Source organism: Apis dorsata, unplaced genomic scaffold (assembly GCF_000469605.1).
Source record: "Apis dorsata unplaced genomic scaffold, Apis dorsata 1.3 scaffold_867, whole genome shotgun sequence".
NCBI lineage: Eukaryota > Metazoa > Arthropoda > Insecta > Hymenoptera > Apidae > Apis > Apis dorsata.
The window spans coordinates 153769-160720 of NW_006263987.1; the positions used below are offsets into that span (position 1 = coordinate 153769).

The 6952-nt window shown below is 28.2% G+C and overlaps 1 non-coding gene across 1 annotated transcript; it reads left to right on the top strand.

The window, feature by feature from the left end:
• Window positions 1-1960: 1960 nt before the first annotated feature.
• On the top strand, window positions 1961-2044 carry Trnal-uaa. The gene has a single exon. It is a non-coding gene; the product is annotated as a tRNA-Leu (tRNA).
• The last annotated feature ends 4908 nt before the right edge of the window (window positions 2045-6952 follow it).

Here is a 6952-nt window from a genome sequence, read left to right on the forward strand (position 1 = left end):
CGTGGATACAATACGAAATCGTTTTTCTTCCAATATTGCTTTCCTTCCCGACCCCTACGAAAACACGTTCTTTCATCGTGATCATACGTCATTTTGCTTATTATTTCCCCGCGATCAGCTAGCGGCACATGCTCGCTCGCTCGCTAATTATTAATGCGATCGCAAATCGATCTTACTTTACGTTTATTGTTTCGGTAATTAGCCTCCACTGTTTTCGAATTAATTATTGACGTTACTACCGTTAAAAAAAAAATAAAGCACGTATTTAACAACCGAAGTTTACGTTGCACATTTTATATTTCGATGCATTAATAGACTTTCTCGTCGAATTGTTTCGATCCCCTGGTTGCAAACAGCACCCTCGTTGCCCGCCAATCCACCACAAACAGTCGGCTTACTTTTTTTCGCCACGTGCGATCCCATAAAATTCTATACGAGGTTTGTGTCGCGTTCGATCTAATTGGAATCTAAAAAAGGAAAAATAAAGTAAGAGAAATGGACACAAAACGAGCAATTTTTGTGAAATGTTTGTAAAAATAATTATTTTATTCTTTATTTTTCATTTTTATTATTACCGTTGTATTTTTTTTTTTTTCATTCATTAATTCCAGTTCGTAATTCTTTTAATATTTTTGATAAACTTGATTTTATTGATAAATTTATTTATGTATCGATAAAAAAAAATATCATTACAATTTATATTGTAACTATATCGTAAAATGTTATTGTTAAAAAGACAAATCAAACATATTTTTATAATTAAATAATCGTTGTAAATCGAAAGAATTAAATATTTCTAGAATTAATGATATATTTAATTGAATATTCGTAATTTTATTATTATTCTTTTGGCTCGACGATATATAAAAATAATACAAAAAAATATGGATAAAATTTGTTGAAATTCGCATTTCATATTGCTTTCCGTATTAATAGCAATTACATCAAGTTCCAAAAATATATTGACGTGTTACTCCGTATGCTCTTTTGCGTCAGAGCGATATCGGGGTAGAATTTGAGTCCGGCGTCAAAGGGGATGAACCGGGGCCGTTGGGAGCCGGCAGGGATAGGAGCAATCTCGTGATGCACCCTTGACAGTTCGCTGCGATAAGATCTGCTTTTTCGCCGAGTCGGTTCCATTTGAATTCTGTTTGTAAGCTCTAGTAACACCACTCTTCCAATGCATTGTACTTCCATCGATCTAAAAGAATATTACCATCTGCTGATTACCGATAATCTTTATTCTCCGCTATTGAGTTACCTTTATTCTGCAACTCCTACAATAGCGTGCGGTATCCGAAAAATAAAGCTGTTTCATTTATGTTTCGAAATAGTGATGATAATAAGATAATAAATAAATAAAAGTTAGATATATTCCATAATTTTACAAATATAGCGTTGTATTTATATTCGATAAAAATTCTTTGTCAAATATTTTTTTGCTACAATTACTTTTCTTACTTTATAATTATTCAAATAATACGTATACATCTGTGTTAAATTTTTGTAAATGTTAAGAATTTTACTACAATTTCTTTTTAATCTTATGAAAATAAATTGGATTTTGTTTTACTTAATGTTTAATGATTATTTTTTATGATAGAGCAGAATAGAATAAAATATGTTTAAAAGATATATTTTTTCTTTTATTTTTTGGAAAAGAATTAAAAAGATAAAAAACATTAAATTTTATAGTTGAGAAACTTTTACTTTTCAAGTAAATCGAGCTTGCAATGTAATTTAAAAAAAAGAAAATTTGGATATTAATAGGAAAAGAATAAGATATATTAAAAATTCTATTTTGCCCAATGGATAAAAAATATAAATGTTTTTTAATATATTATAAACGGAGTTAAAATTTTTTTTTAGTATATATTTAAAAACATTAAATAAAAAACAAAATTTGTTAGTTATTCAATATATATATATATAGTAATATAGAGAACGATGTCACCAACAAGCCAGGTTGGCCGAGCGGTCTAAGGCGCCAGACTTAAGTTCTGGTTCCCAATTGGGAGCGTGGGTTCGAACCCCACACCTGGCAAATTTTTTTTTCCTCTACATAATATTTTTTTTATAACAAATATATTTAAATAACAAGTAATCTAAGAACACTATAAGTATAATTTTTATTATATCGCTATTTAAAATAAATGAACATATTTATATTGTCTCGGTCTAGAATATGTAACTCTGTTCCGTATCGATTAAATAAAGATTCAATTTATTTCGAACAAACAATTTAAGATTAGTTTTTCAATTAATTTAGATTTTTATACATACGTATTATTAATAAGATTATATAATTCTTATTTATTATAGAACTTGTCTTAAAATTCGATTAAAATATTATTTTTGATACATTTTTTCATAAATATTCCTATATATTATATAAATTGTATTATATAATTCTATTCATCGCTATCTTTTGATCGTTGCAAATAGTAAACAAATCAAATTAGTATATAAATCAAATTATTCATAAATTAATTAATTAGGAAAAAAAAACAATAAAGATATACAATAATCAGATATCGAAATCTCCTGAGTACATTTTTGTAAATAATTGTAAAGAAAGAGAAGAAATAGTGAGAAAAAGGATAGAGATAGAATAAAAATATTGAAATCAGCGCCATCTTCAGAGTGCCATAAATGAAACATAGAAAAAAAGGATAGAAAATAATAGGAAAAAGATAGACATAGAGAATTGACTCTCAGAGCCATCTTTCGAATATTTTTAGAAGTTTTCCTATTTCTAATATCTGTGGATGTCAAAAGATGGCGCAAATGATCAGTTCTTATTCTATTTCCATCCTTCTTTCATCATTTTCTGTCTTTTCTTTATGTGTTTCATTTACGGCATTCTAGAGATGGCGCTGATTTCAATATTTTTATCCTATCTCTGTCCTTCTTCAATATTTATTTTCCTTATTCATATTTGGTTATGACGCATAACCACAAATGTGATTTTCACCGTTTTAAAACTCTCAAGTTAATTTTAGTATTCCATTTCAATTGTGAATATAACGATAATAATATAATTTTTAGTGTATATATGTGTAAAAATAGTGAATATATTTGATCAAATTTTATGATCAAAAAATAATATTGTTAAAAAAAAAAATAAATTGTTAAATATATATTAACAATTTCCTTGCAAAAATCAATTTTAAGATAAAAATTATGACTATCGAATGTCAGTTTTGGAATCAATTTTATATTAATTTACTATAACTTTTATAAATTTGATTTGTTGAATGAAATCCTATTAAAATCAATTTTCTCATAAAATTAATTTAGTCATAAATATATCTTAATATAAATTTAATAAAAAATCTTTAAAAATATTATTTTTAAGATTATATATATTTTATTTTTTGTAATCAATAGAGTTAGTAATTCAAAGAATTTTCAATGTAAGAGAAATTATTATTTGATTTTGTGAATTCTATATTTTTTTACAATATGAAAATAGGATATGAATATTTCATATTCATATTAAAAGTACAAATGAAACAATCATATATAATCTTAAAAATGATAATATAGGTAGTAACAATTAAATAGAGTGGTCATAGTATATTCTCATATATATAATTCACTATAAATATTAGTTGTTAAAGTATTAATATAATTTGAATATCATGTATGTTTTAAAAATCAATTATCAATATAATAATGTGTAAAGTTCATCCTTCAAGTTACGGAGACTTTAGATGAAAAATACTTAACTATTGATATTTTAACAGGGTAAGAAACAATTGTTTATAATTATAAATATAGAACAAAATATATATCCTATCAAAACTTTATTCTCTATTTGACATATATAAAGATTGACATGTATAAAGATTGAATTTATAAAAATAATTATAAAAAATAAATCTGTTTTGGAATATGGTATAAATAAATGCATTTAATTATAAGAGTTGCACATATTAATTATCAATTAAGATTAGAAAATGTTGTTATTGATATAATTGAAGGAATAGATACGTATATAATAGTTTTCTATGTCAATAGGATAAGAAAAGTAAAATGAAAGAAAGATAGAAATAGGATAAAAAAATTGAAATCAGCGCTATCTCTGGATAAAATACTGTAAATAAAACGTAAAAAGAAAACAATGGAAAGATAGGAATAAGAATTGACTTTTGGCGCCATCTTTTAATTTCAAAGGATATTAAAAGTAAGAAAAGTTTTAAAAGTCTTCAAAAGATGGCACCACGAGTCAATTCTTACTCTATCTATCTTTCTCTTATTATTTTCTATCCTTTACTTCTATGTTTCATTTACGGCACTCTGAAGATGGCGCTGATTTCAATATTTTTACTCTATCTCTATCCTTTTTCAACTATTTCCTCTCCTTATCTATATTCTCTTGGCGCGTGACCACAAAGAAAGAGATGTCAATCGAACATTCTTCTTTTATTTCTTCTTTTTCAAATCTACCAACATATCTTATTCTTTTAATATAAAAAATATAGATATTATATGTGATGTTATATGTTTTTAGGACAATGATATTGCAAAGCAGTAATATACCTGACATAATATCATACGAATTTTTATGCAAGACATCTTTTGGGCGACAGCAATGGGATTAAACGAACGAATCCTGGCCTGGTAACAGAGAATAAAAATTTTAAAGCATTCTATCGAGGTACAATAAACATACAATAAAGTTTCTCGTTCCGAATGACACGATAAGAGAAAATATCGGTCACAGAAAGCCACGAGGAAAGGTCAGGACAAAAACGAAACGTAATTGCATTATAAATGCTTCAATACGCCCTCGGGATAGGAAGCGCGCTTTAATCGAAGACTCTTTATCTCTGGCGTGTAAATCATACGGAACTGTCAAATCGGCGTTATTCGCCGCGACAAACGTAATGCGTTTTCCTGGCAATTACGACACAAATGACAAATTAACCATGAATTCTTTAATAAGAATATTATTCTCGCTCGAACATTATATGTATCGTGATATTCGGTCGCAATAATTTGTTCGCATACGATCGATTCGACGTGAAACTTTTTGTAGAATAAAAATTCTTTCGAATATTATGAATAAATATCATTCATCGTGATAATTAATGTACAAACCATTGAATCGATCATTGAAATCAGGAAAGAAAAAAAATATAAATTGTCTGATAGCTCGTAGCTATTCTCTGAATTCTTTAAATTAATGATTAATTCATTGATCGACACCGATTAGCATAATTAGAATATTGAATTGTTTATAGCGATATCGTAATCAATGTTCGAAGTTCGTTTATTCCTAAAAACGTTCGAAAAATATAAAAATCGATAGCCTATATAAATAAATAAAAAAAAAAAAAAAGAAGAACGTGTTTGCGTGGCAATAAAATTTGAATAAATCTACTTGTTCATTGTCTCCACTTGTTATCTGTCACAATAAAAGACAGTTTTTTACGTTTCCATTATCGATCGATCGGAATTCTTTCAAGTGTTTATTTTCTTAATCACTGAAACGAATAGCAGCAAGCATTGAAATCTAATTGTATAAATCGTTATTCGTATTATCGATTAATTAAATCAATTAATTAGATTCGATAAATAAAATTTCAGTTCTTTCACCGACCGACGGGATAATTGGTAACTCGTGAAACAACGGATTGAACGGAATAATAAAAGATTTATTCAACGATTATCGAAAAATTGAGCTCGATCGATCGAGATGAACGAGAGCCGAAGTTGAGTGATACGGAAAGCGGAACGGAAATGACGAAACAATAAAGAGAGAGAGAGGGTGGTGGTGTGTGATAAAGAAATTCGACGATAGCCGTGTGACAGGCAAGCGAATGGTCGGAATCCGCGTTAATTTGGTTTTACGTTTCAGAGTGATTATACGTGACTCGACGTCGTAACGCAATACGGATTTGGGCGGTTCTTTAATCCGAAACAAAGCGGCGGTTTCGGTGGGCACACACGTGGGAGAGACCTCACACATCGTTTTACCGCGAGTTTCACTTCTTTCCTCTGCTTCTATCCGGGAACGCGAAACAGAACTTCCTTAGCCACAACCTAAGCCTTATATCTTGAACTATAATTACGCGCAGCCGATTACGTGACCTCTTTCTTTCCATCGTGGATCGGAAATCAATTATTCTTCCAGATCGAAAATTTGTTTGAATTAGAGACGAATTTGCGATACGAATGGAAATATTCCATTCTAGAGTGGAAGAAGGATGTTCGAAGGATGTCGAGATTAACGACAACAGAACGAGTAATTATTTAATTTTTTTTAACATTGCAATCAATCCGAGACGAGGAAAAATTTCTTCCCTTATATTTTTTTTCCCCCCCGTTTCTATTGGCTATTGATAATTTTGATATTGACTTATCACAAAATGTGGTGTGACTTCAATAATCTCGAATAGATATGTAAGCTTATAATATAAATAATTTCTGTATAAACTATATTAATTAATTGCACAATCGTGTCACGTTTATTCGCTATAGATTTTCACACGTGGCTTAAGTAAGTGCTTTTATTATTGTTGTCAATACTTATAACAGTATAGCTACTTCTTACGATACAATAACAACTTTTTCTTCTAATCAATTGTGATATAATAATTTTTTAATAAAATTTAAATCGAAAGCGTAGGAAAACTCTTATTGAAAAATATTACATTACGTTACAGAATCTTAAGTAAATAATAATCTTAACTATATATAAAATCGTTGATAATCGAATCGATTTAGATCCATGTGACATCAATTCAAACAACGTGTTCAAATTGTTACACTCTAATTTTTGCGATTAAATTCTTCAACGAGATAAAAGTTGGGGCTAAGTGTATCTAACTTTATAATCTTGTCCCTTGATATTTTCTTCGTTTCACTTTTCAAACGATTGTTTCCAATTCATTTGTATCTTTTAGAAGATCTTTTCCTTTCTTTTTTTTTTTTTTTTTTTTTT